Source organism: Theropithecus gelada, chromosome 9, assembly GCF_003255815.1.
Source record: "Theropithecus gelada isolate Dixy chromosome 9, Tgel_1.0, whole genome shotgun sequence".
Lineage (NCBI taxonomy): Eukaryota > Metazoa > Chordata > Mammalia > Primates > Cercopithecidae > Theropithecus > Theropithecus gelada.
In genome coordinates this window covers 113,305,901-113,318,240 of record NC_037677.1, presented here as the reverse complement: position 1 = coordinate 113,318,240, position 12,340 = coordinate 113,305,901, and the positions used below count along the sequence as shown (strand labels likewise).

The following is a 12,340-nucleotide window of genomic DNA, read 5'->3' as shown; positions in this document are numbered from 1 at the left end:
GAACTCCTGACCTCAAATGATCTGCCTACCTTGGCCTCCCAAAGTGCTGGGATTACAGGCATAAGCCACCACCCCTGGCCCTGTCTCTTACTTCTGCTTTGCTCTGCATGTCACCCACCCCTCCTCTCTGCAGGACCACTTTAGGTGCTTCCCATCTTTAGGGCAAATGTGGCCCCCCACAATGACCCCCCATGTTGAAATGAGAAGTTCTGGTACACAAGAAGTCTGATGTCTATCTGTTTTTCTTTCTTTTCCAAGTCCAGATTCCCAGAGGAGGCCCTAAGGTTCAGGTATGATCAGGACTTGACCCAGAAACAGCCAGCCCTGGCCAGAAGAAGGGTTACCTTGCTGAGAGAGGGGGAGTTAGGGGGGCACAACATCTGGTGGTCAGAGTAATTGTCTCCCACAAATAGTTAACAGTGCGGGTATCTGGAGTAAGCCCTGTGCAGTACAGAATGTCTAGATTTGGGCTGTACATCCATGGAGAAGAAAGGGACTACCTGTTAGAAGTTTTGCTCTTTTGTTCTTTCTTGGAGAAAATTACTTTCTCCCATATAAGTGTTTCATGCTGCATGGGGTAACTGACCACTGGGTTGCTCGCATGAGAATAATGCCCAGACCCTTGGCGTGTTCTTCTGGTGTGTGATGGGCTGTAGTCAGTCCACATGGCCTCTGGCCCCATTTGAAGGGACCACGGTCATCAGGTCTGGTGGTGGTTTCCCTGAGGCTGGCAGTTAGAGAGCAGCAGAAGGGATGCATCATTCATCTGAGTCATTTGCTTCATTTTCCCCTCCTAGACCTGGCAGCTGGTTTAAGTTCTGGACACCATCCCTGGATCCTCACTGTAAAGGTACCTTTTTGGCTTCCTCTAGCCAGAGAAGGTACACTTACCCGCAAGCAAAATCCCTTTTAAAACAGGCATTCTGCCAAGAGCCAAGGCCCAGAAAGATGGGCAACTAACATGGTCAGGGGCCAGTTCTGCCTAAGCACAAGGACCAACTCCAGGAACCTCCAAGGGAGGCCAAGTGGCCAGCTGTGGAGGATGTACCATTGGCTGAGTCCACAAGGGCCCACGCAGCAGAACCCTGGAACAGACCGTGGGAACAGGCTGCTCAGAGAAGCTGGCCCACACCTGGGAGCACACTGATTCCTCCCTGCCCCAGCTCCTTGGCTTCTCCCCCAGGAAACGTTGGGAGGGTGGGAGCCATGTTTGACCTGGCCTGGGAAAGCCAGGAGGGCCCGGTTGCTTCATAGCCAGGTTCCTGGGCTGTACAGAGGCCCTTGAAAGGCCCTTATCCCACAGCCTCAGTCTGTCTGTGTCAGACCAGCTATGGCGAGATGCTTTCGAAGATATTTTTGACTGTCCGTCCTTTAGCGTCAGCCTCTGGTAGTCTTGGCCAGCAAAGCTGCTAGAACAGGTTGGGGGTGGGTACAGCTGGGGAAGGAAGTCACCCAGAGCCAGGCAGTCCCTGAGAAGAGAGCCCAGCAGATGGAATGGGGTGTGAGGGACCCCAGGCCTCCTTTGTGGGCAGTAGGATAGAGTGGGCTTTGGAATAAGACAATACTTGGTTCAAATCCTGGTGCCACCTCTTACTAGCCGAGTGGCCTCAGCCAAGTCAAATAGCCTCTCTGGGCCTCAGTTAAGTATAAAATAGCACTCAACACCCCATGCCTAGGAGCTAGTGTTGGATGGGCACTTGGTGGAGTGAAGCGGGCTTAGCTCAGTTAGAAAGTCCTGGTTTGGGTCCAGGCTCCCACACCTGGCCTTGACCTCACCAAGGTATTCAACCTCTCTGGATCCCCGTGACCTTATCTCAAAAGTATGAGTCAGGCTGGGCGCGGTGGCTCATACCTGTAATCCCAGCACTTTGGGAGGCCAAGACAGGTGGATCACCTGAGGTCGGGAGTTTGAGACCAGCCTGACCAACATGGAGAAACTCTGTCTCAAAAAAAAAAAAAAAAAAAAAAAAGAACAGTATGGGTCACAGCACTTCACAGGTTGGGTCTGAGAATTAGATAAGGTCATATATATAATGAATTTGTCCTCCACACAAAATGTGTGCAATGTTAGGCATCATCTTTATTATTATTATTATTATTTTGAGATGGAGTCCCGCTCTGTCACCCAGGCTGGAGTGCAGTGGCACCATCTCAGCTCACTGCAACCTCCACCTCCAGGGTTCAAGCTATTCTCCTGCCTCTACCCTCTCAAGTAGCTGGGATTATAGGTGCCCACTGCCATGCCTGGCTAATTTTTGTATTTTTAGTAGAGATGGGATTTCACCATGTTGGCCAGACAGGTCTCAAACTCCTGGCCTCAAGCGATCTACCTGCTTCGGCCTCCCAAAGTGCTGGGATTACAGGCGTGAGCCACTATGCCTGGCCATCTTTATTATTTAAAACACCCACAGGGCACACAGGAGGTACTCAGAAAGGTCAATACTGGGGAGTGGAGCTGGCTAAGTAGGTGGGGTTCCTTGCTGGGAGATTTTGATAAAGTTTAGTCTATTGAGGTCTAAGTTACTTAAGGTAAGACTCACACTTTTTGGGTGTACAGTTCCATGCGTTTTGACAAATGTAGATACAGTTGACCCTTGAACAACATGGCCTTGAATTGCACAGGTCCACTTATTCATTTTTTGGAGATTTGTGACGATTTACTGCATAGCCTAGAAATATTGAAAAAATCAAGAATTTAGGTATTTCATGAATGCATAAAATAATGTGTTAATTGACTGTTTATGTTATCATTAAGGCTTCTGGTCAACAATAGGCTATTTGTAGTTAAGTTTTGGGGAAGTCAAAAGTTATATGTGGACTTTTAACTGTGCAGGGGGTGGGTGCCTCTAACCCTCATGCTGTTCAAAGATCAACTGTAGTCATGTAACCACTGTGTCAGTGCAGAGTATTTCCAACTTGGGAGGATTTTGTCATTCAGGATCCTCTGGTTTGCAGAGGGTCCCACCTCCGATGGTGGGGGATCTCAAGGCCTGGACCATGCCCCATAGGGAGGGACTTTCAGGACCCACCCAGTGACAGTATCCCAGCCTGTACCCTGGGGTTGTTACCAGCCAGGGATTGGGGGTGGGTTCCTGTGACCTTCCCAGCGTGCTCCTCATTGACTCTGGAGCAGGGAGAGATGGAGCCTGCAGGGTGGCCCTTTGTCAGTTCTTGGGCGGGGCAGTGCTGCCAGAGAGAGGCTGAGAACCCACTAGAAATGAGAGCTGAGATGCAACCCATGTTTGTGTGAGGCACCCAGAGAGCCAGGACTAGTGAGGTTTGGCCTAAAATGAGGGTCCCATGTCTTGCCTTGCCATAGGCTACCTGCAGGGGTGTGTGAGGGCCCTTGCCCCTGGAGGCTCATTGTCTGAAAGAAGCATTAAGATGGGCCCCTGGAGGGGGTGGTTTGAGGACTCTGGAAGGCTCCCCACACCTCCCCCTGGTCACAGAGCCTGGAGTTCCACCATCAGGGAGTCTTTCACTCATGCAGACTTGATTTGGTGCCACATTCCTTTGGGTTAAACATTATTTCTTCAGTGTCCTCTTTTAAAAGAAAACCCTTAGATAAGCAATGGCACGTAGACTTGAATTGTGTCTACATCGCTGACCAATAGGGAAGAAGCTATGTAGAGAGCTGTGTTAAGAAGGATTCTGAGGCCACCTCTGGCTCAGTTTGAAAGAATGCAGTAATCAGTGCTGTGTTTCCCAAATGCCCCACTTTGGGCTAGTTCATGATGGCTTCTGATGCTTGAAGCCTACATTCGTCACTGAGGAAGTTACCCAGGTGACTGTGTACTAGGTTTGCACAAAGTTAAATTTTTCTATCTGAAAAAGAATTTCTGACATTATGTCCTTGTGGTAGCTTATTGAATTAATAACCTACAATAAATCACATCTCCAGGTACAGATGCTCCTTGACTTATGATGGAGTTACATCCTGATAAACCCATTGTAAGTTAAGAATACCATTAAGTGGAAAATGCGTTTAATCCACCTAACCTACTGATCATCATAGCCTAGCCTACCTTAAATATGCTCAGAACACTTACAAGGCTGGGCATAGTGGCTCACACCTGTAATCCCGGCACTTTGGGAGGCCCATGTAGGTGGGTCACAAGGTTAGGAGTTTAAGACCAGCCTGGCCAACATGGTGAAATCCTGTTTCTACTAAAAATACAAAAATTGGCCAGGCGCAGTGGCTCACGCCTGTAATCCCAACACTTTGGGAGGCCGAGGCGGGCAGATCATGAGGTCAGGAGTTTGAGACCAGCTTGGCCAACATGGTGAAACCCCATCTCTACTAAAAATAGAAAAATTAGCTGGGTACAGTGGCAACAGAGTGAGACTCCATCTCAAAAAAAAAAAAAAAAATTAGTCAGGCATGGTGGTGTGCACCTGTAATCCCAGCTACTCAGGAGGCTAAGGTGGGAGAATCATTTAAACCCAGGAGGCCAAGGTTGCAGTGAGCCAAGATTGCACCATTGCACTCCAGCCTGGGTGACATAGCAAGACTCTTTCCCAAAAAAAACAAAAAAACTCCACTTACATTAGCCTACACTTGGACAAAATCATCTAACACAGAGCCTATTTTATAATAAAGTATCTCGTAATTTATTGACTACTTACTGAAAGTGAAAAACAAAATAGTTGTTTCGCTCCTCAAAGTATGGTTTCTACTGAATGTGTATCACCTCTGCACCATCATGAAGTTAAGTAATCATAAGTCAAATCATCATCAGCTGGGGACGCCTGTACTTACACCCTTGTGTCATCTCCTCCTACCTGGACTCAGGGCGCAGCTATGTGATTTGTTTTGGCCGATAGGACCTTGGCAAACAGGAAGCCAGCAGAGGCTTGAAAATGCCTGTCAGTGTGTTAGAGCTTGCTCACTTGTCCTTTGCTATTTAGGAAGTCCAGGTTGTCCTGCTGGAGAGGCTACCTAGAGGGGAACTGAGGCCCCTGACTGACAGTCTAGGTGAACATGGAGATGAGTGAGCCTGTCTTGGCCCATCTAATGCCAGTTGAACCTTGAGATGACTTTAGCTGCATGAATTGACCCCAGGTGAGAAAAGCCCAAATTGTGGATTTCTGTGCAAATTGTTGTTATTTTAACCCACTAAATTTTGGAGTTAAAAATATTTTGGATTACAATAGGTAACTGATATAGTCGTAGTTTTCTTTCTTTTGTGAATTGAATGTAGTAGCAGATGATGGTTTAATAGAAGTTTTAATGTCTGTTCTTGGCAAAATCAAAATGGGATAACACTTTGTTAGATCCACAGTTTTTTGACGGGGGCAGATTTTACTTCTTAGAAAACATAAGTGTCTTGGAACCACTGAATTGTAGAGATCTGAGGGAGGTGTTGCTGTGCAGTCTGGGGTCTTCATCCGTCGTCGGCACGTTCGTTAGTGTGATTTAGATTGTCAGAGTGAGAAACAGTTAAGGTTGGAGGGTGGAGGTGTGGGAGCTCTCCGGGTTCTGTGAGCCAACTTCATTTTCCAGATGAAGAAACAGAAACCTAGAAAGTGACAGTGAGCCCGAGAGCACACCTGGTGGCAGTAGGGCCATGCCGTTCATCGGAGCAAGCCAAGACTGGCTGTCTGGATGGGATATTGGGGACGGGCAGGGGCTAAAGATAGGAACGTTGAGGGGCAGCCCCCAACTTGGGCCTGGTGGTTTGACAGGCACCCCTAGAATGACATGTGGGAAATTGGGGATGGTCTACCCAAGGACACCAACCCTTTGGGGAGCACTCACAAGGGGGGTGGTAGGTGGTGATATCAGAGACCCAGCAAGGACCTTTTATTGCTGGGGCTGGTGGGATCCTGCCAGGCCTGTCTCAGGGGAGGCTGCTGGGAATGTGCATATATAACTCTGAATGTGTATGCATGCGTGGGGAGAGAGGTAGAGTGAGCAGCTGAGATGGAGGAGGGAGACCAGAGACAGAGGAAGGAATAGGCTGAGAGATGTTAGAAGCTTCTGGTAGGTCTTCCTTTGGGGTCCTTGCAGTTTATTCAAACTTGAACCCACAAAGTCATGGCTGATCACAGGCACAGATTCTGCCCCAACACCACGCTCCTTGGGCCTTTGATAAATAGTCAGTGGTGAGATCACAAAGTACCACATACTGGGGGACAGAGCCTGAAGCTCTTGGGAGGGAAGACCAGCCAGCAGGATGGGATTGGGTAGGAGGGAACCATGGGAATGTCAGAATTCACTTTGTCCTACTTGGCCTGTTTTATATATATATATATACCTTGTATGTTGAATGAGTATTCAGATAAAAAACTTGACTTCCTAACTGAGTTGCATTCTGAAAAGGGAGTCCTATTCCGGTAGAGGCAGGCCTTAAGATAGCAAGTAAACATGCTGAGTGCAGCTGGGGTCTTTTTAAGATTTCCTCCCAAAAATATTAGAGTGTGGGCAGAGGGTGGGGGAAGGATGAGCCACTTTCTAATGAAGTATTAGTGATGAGGCAGAAATAAACTGCAAAACATAAACACAGAAGCCAAAAATACAGTCACCCTAGCAGTTAGATATCCCTCTCACCCTGTGACTTGCTGGGAGTAGTTCTGGGTTTTGTGTCCCAAGATGGTGTCCCCCTCCGCCACCCCTACTCCTTTTCCCAGCAAAGCTCCTAGGTCCTTATATCTCTCCCCAGTCCTATACTCGTAACTGGTGTCTTCCTTGGAGAGAATTTGTGAACCCTTTCTATCTGTGAATATGCATACAATTCCCGGTGCCTCTCCCCTGCCTGCCTTCCCCTTCTGTCAGGGCCCCGAGCCTGTTGGGGGCCACACAGTCTTCCCTTGCACACTGCCATGCCAGCTTCAGGCTTGTTTTCAAGTCTGGCGACTGAACAACACCGGGACGCTGACCTGATGTTAACGATGGAAGCTCAGAGGTGGAGCTGGGTCCATGGGGGCCCATCTTGAGGCCTGGGACCCTAGCAGAGTGCTCCCCACCCTACAGGGTGGCAGGACTTCTTTCTCAACACAGGCTGGCTCACTTCAGGCAGGGGACATTTGGGGAATTAAGTGTTGAAGCCAGAAGCAATTCCTATCAAGTGGAGCTCCTGGGCCCTGGAGGAGGCTGGCAGGATGGGGCAGTTTGAGAGCCCCTTCTAGGCGGGATCCCTGCACTGTATTTTCCATGTAAAGCAAAGTGGTATTGTGGGAACAGCTCTTGGGTTCGAGTCTCAGCTCTGCTGTTCCTCACTGTGAGGCTCTGGGCAGCTCTCAAAACCTCCAGGGCTTCTGGTTCTTACTCTGGGGATCGGAGCTGAGAAAAAGAGCCTGCACCATGGTGTCGCTGGGAGATTTGCCAGGCAGAGAGTTGGCCTTCAGGGTCTGGGGGCCAGGTGGTCACTGGGAGCTGATAGAGGCTGGCGATCCTGATTGAGGAGACTGAGGAGCAGGCAAAGACCTGGGGCAGGACCGGTGCTATGGCTGGGAGCAGTTGGAGTCTCGGGCTCTGGGCTGCAGGGCACCCAGTGAGGCCACAGGAAGGGATAGGAGAAAGCCAGCGTCACTCACTTGTCTCCTCTGCCCCATACTGTCCTGGGGAGGTTGGGGGTAAAACCTGAGACATCTTTGGTTCCCATGACAGAAGACTTGCGTGTTCACTATAGGAAATAGTATCCAAAGCAAGAAAGGAGGAAACAGCCAGGACCCCACACCCAGAGGCAGCCCCTGTTAACCCTTTGGTGGGGAGCCTTCCAGACTGGCCAGGCATATTGGGACAAAGCTCATAGAGGGGCTGTCACAAAATCCGGCACCATGGGGAAGGGTGTCTTCTCTTATAGATGAGGAGATGGAGACTCAAAAGATGGTGAATCTTGGTGAAAACCCCATAGCCCTTAAGTGCCCTGTCTTGGTCATTGTACATTCTACACATGCAACCGTGTTTCACAGGCACCCGTAAATAGGTACAAACATAATGTATCAGAAACATTTAAAACAATAAAAAAGTTTTTTTAAAGTTTTAATAAAAGATCCCATGGGGAGAGAGTGGTGGTGGCCTTCTGGTCTCTGAGCCCAAAGTGTGTGTTCTCTCTTCATCTCTGCCCTGGAAATATCTGTGACACTCCCTTGTGGCCTTGCCTCCAGCCACAAGAAAGCCACTTTCAAGATCCAGTGGCTTCCCGACATCAAACAGCCAGGAAGCAAGATGGGCTGGGCCCTCCCCAGGTGCAGGGCTCTGTACAAGGTACAGAAGGGCTGCCTGAAAAGTAGCCCAAGCTCTGTCTTTCTGAAGTTCAGGCCAGTGCTGCCCGATATGCCTCTGTTGGGGCCACGCAGCCGTGGATGGCTCAGCAGAGTGCTGTCTGTGCCTGGGCACAGGTGACCCCCTGCGGTCAGGGGCTCTCAGGTGGGCATCGGGCAAGATGGTAGATGGGCCCGGAAGCACAGCCCTTCTCTTTGGAGGTGGCTCGGTACTGGGAGCAGCTAGGATCTAAGGAATGGGTGGAGAGGCTGACTGCAGGAGCAGGGCTGCTGGTCCCACCTGAGGCTAAGTGGTCCTCAGGCTGGAGATTCAGTTTTACAACCTCAGCACGTGTGCGCAGTGGATCTCAGGAATGAATGTCAGGGGAGGCCCCGTGCTTCCTGAGGACCTGACCTCACCCAGCTCGGTCCTGGAGTTTACTTATTGGTCACCCCTTGTGGTCTCCGCAGCAGCCCTGTGCGAGAGACAGTTATTAGCCTGGTATGTACTTGTAGAAACTGAGGCCTGAGACAGAGTCCTGTCTGTGACAGAGCTGGTGAGGGCGGAACTGGGTGTGTCCCTAGAACCCAGCTAACTCGGGGTCCTCCACCCCATCCCCTGCCCCTGGAAGAGCAGCTTGGGGCTGTGCCTATTTGGAGGGCAGCATGAGGGTCAAATCCTCCCACGTGAAGGTCAGTGGGCCCGTCTTTCCCTATAGACAGTGTACAAGCCAGGCCTGAGGGATGGCAGATGGCTTTCCAGATGGCAGAGAGCACAGCTGTGCAGGCGGTTGTGTGAGGACAGGAATGATGGGGGGCAATGGTTAGGGGGTAATGGAGGAGTCTGATTGGTTAAAGAGTTGCATCTAATATGAAGGAGATAGAGAGCTACAGTAGGTGCTTGAGGCTGGGAGTGACCTGATGATGTTGGTGGTTGTGATGTGATCCAGGGAGACAGCCTGGGGGCAGTGACACCAGCTGGGAGAGTATAAGGCTCTCTGGGAAGCTCTTCACACTACTCTGCTTTTGCCTTTGCTGTTCCTTCAGCTTGGTGTTTAATCCGCACCTTTTTCACTCAGCAAACTTGCCCTCCCGGGAGCCAGCCAAGCATCACCTGCCTGGAGCTACCTTCCCCCACCCCCTTCAGGGATGTCAGTCTGTCCTAACACGCCTGTGGCACTTACCATGGTGTCTTATGAAGAGTCCATGTGCAAAATAGAATTTTACAGGGCTTTTAATTACAGTGTTTTTTAATATTCAATTTAGTATTTAAATTGAAATCATCCCACTATGTTTTGACTTGAGATCTCATAGTTAGATTCTCATGAATTAAATACCCATGTGATGCATGTCCACAAGATAAGACTGATGACAGCTGGGTAGAGATGGGCAGAGGAGGGCTCAGGACAGGCACACCGGGTGTAGGGTGCAGGGGATGTTTCACATCGGCCCTGGTTGGTCCCACTGATGAACTTCCGGGTCATACCACCCATCTTCCTGTTGCAGGGTCAGCTCCTGGAACTCTTCTCGTTCATTAACCCAGAATGCCCTCACTGTGGTGTCCATGCCATTCAGGACCCTCCCAGACTAGGTCTGTGGAGTGACAGGCAGGGAGACAAGGGTTGGTTGGAGCCGTGGGCTCGTGTAGGTGTCCCTAGCACCAGCTCCCACTTCTCTAAGTCCAAGGCATTCCTGTGGTCACCTCCCAGCGGTCAGCACCTTGGGCACAGACATCCTGGGCTCTGTGGGGGAGGATTGTGCGCCTGCTGGAAGTCAGGCTAGTCACCCTGCACCCGACCTCTCTGGAGCATTCCTCTCTGCAGAGGAGATGGCCCCTGATTGATTGAGGTCCAGACGGAGCTGTTAAAGATAACAATGAAGTCAGAGAAGCTGCCCTTGCTTAATGAAGCAGGCAGGCCTGCGGCTGGGAGGGACAGGTCTGTGGGGCAGCAGTAATGAAAAGACAGAGACAGACCACCCTGGGTGCCCAAGACCTCCTCCCTTGCCTGAACTTGGGCAGTTGTCCATCTGTGCATGGTAACGAGGTATAAAGTCGCATTCCCTGGACCCAAGCACTGCGGAGACTGATGTGTCGGGGCTGGAACAAGGGGTCCTGGAAGGCCACGTGTCTTCTCTCATTCTTTCATAGCATGTACACACCAGCGTGTGTGAGCACCCATGATGATGAGTGTGAATATTATGGCAGCTGGGGCCATCTGCATGGCCTCCCCAGGGCCCCTAAACACAGCGTGTATGTTATTTCCTGGAGTGTATATGTTTCTGAGGCCTGCTGTCCCCACCGCAGCTCAGTAAAGGGTTTGGAGAGACTCATATTTGCATTTCAGTGCTGGGGAGGGGAGGAATGGGGATTAGGATGAGTTTGTAGTTTGTTTGCTCTTACCCTGCTATAGTCACGCACACCCGGGTTTTCGTTTTGTTTTGTTTATAGTGAGATTGACTTGCTTTAAGTTCAAATGCAAAAGCTCATCAAAATTTGATGGTCAGTATTTTGCCTTCTCTGGGCCAGGAGCTGGCTTGGTACAATATAAAAAAGGTGGGATAGAGGGGGCGCTCTGCTGGCCTCATCACAGCTGCTTGGCCTCAGGTGGGGAGCTCTGGGTGATCTCTGGGTCCTGTGCTCTGTGGAGGAGACTTGGGAGGTGCCTTTCCGTGACCTGTGGATTCCTTGGGAAAAGACTTTTAGCACATTCGGTCCCCAGGAGGAATTGTTCATTCAGTGTCTTGTGTGTTTGTCTCCCTTTACTGCTCTGAAGTTAGGGATGCAATTTCAACTCCTTTCAAGATTAGTTACACCATAGAATACTATGCAGCCATGAAAAAGGATGAGTTCATGTCCTTTGTAGGGACATGGATGCAGCTGGAAACCATCATTCTCAGCAAACTATCGCAGGAACAGAAAACCAAATACCGCATGTTCTCACTCACAGGTGGGAAGTGAACAATGAGATCACTTGGACACAGGAAGGGGAACATCACACACCGGGGCCTATTGTGGGAAGGGGGTAGCAGGGAGGGATAGCATTAGGAGATATACCTAATGTAAATGACGAGTTAATGGGTGCAGCACACCAACATGGCATATGTATACATATGTAACAAACCTGCACGTTGTGCACATGTACCCTAGAACTTAAAGTATAATGAGTAAATTAAAAAAAAGAAAAAAGATTAGTTACCCTTGAAATTTTGTCATGCATACTTAGCAAAGTCTAAAGTTAATCAATAACTTAACCCAGTTTACTAATTCTTTTTGTACAAATGTAAGTCTGTCATTGAAGATTTTGTGCTTACAAAGTAAGAAGTAATTAGGGATTTTAGACTTCAAAGGTCTTAAAAAGTCTCCGGAAGGACTTTGTGTCCTCTCTTCTGACATGGAAGTCTTTGCTCTCTGTGCTGCAGCTGCCTGTTCTGAGCGGAACATTTAGCCTCTGGGGGTGTCCCTGCATCCTGGGAGCTCCCATCGTGCCTCCCCTCCAGGCTGCAGTGGGTGGTCCTGGCTTGTCCTCCTCCAGAGCTCCTTGGAGCCCCTTTTAGCATTGGCCTTCTCTTTTCCTTTATTTCCTGAAAGAAGCATTTTCTTAGGCAGATTCCTGCACACCTCCCCGCCCGGGACCTGGCTAGCTGCAGCTGGCACGTGCAGACGGTCACACAGCAGAATGTTTTAATGCTGTGCAGTGTGCCCTCCTGACAAAGGTGGGTCTGCAGAAGGCTAGTTACAGCTGCAGGTTTTGAGGCTTTCACTAGCATTTATTCAGGCATAGATTGAAACAGCTGATCTGTCAGGGGAAGCACCAGCAAGTCAGCCTGCAGCACCCCAGCAGGATGGCACGTCCGGCCCTGGGGAGGAGTAGGGCCATTCTGCTCTGGCTGTCCAGCTTCCCAGCATCTAGGGGAAGGGTGAAACTGCAGCTGTCTGACTAGGGCGCTGCCCCGGCTGTGTGCCTGTTTTCTTACATTGCCAAAGAGCAGAGTGTCTGGGAGAGGCCAGTGCCAGCTGTTGCCCCAGCCCCAGTTGGAGAGTCTGGAGTCTGCAGCTAGATTAACCACTGGATGGGTCCTGGGAGAAAGTTATGGCCAACTCTACCAGGCACAGAGGTTGGAGGAGAGAGGGGGC

The 12,340-nt window shown here is 50.0% G+C and overlaps 1 protein-coding gene across 3 annotated transcripts in view; it reads left to right on the top strand.

Moving 5' to 3' along the window:
- The window catches only part of HSPA12A (heat shock protein family A (Hsp70) member 12A), a 182,484-nt gene that overhangs the window by 120,104 nt on the left and 50,040 nt on the right, over positions 1-12,340 (top strand). Inside the window, exon 3 of one of the 3 annotated variants that reach the window (XM_025395604.1) lies at positions 4,909-5,062. The exons of the other annotated variants lie outside the window; for them this stretch is intronic. The gene's annotated coding sequence lies outside the window, so the exon portion shown is untranslated. The remainder of the gene's footprint in view (positions 1-4,908; positions 5,063-12,340) is intronic. 3 annotated transcript variants of the gene reach the window in all.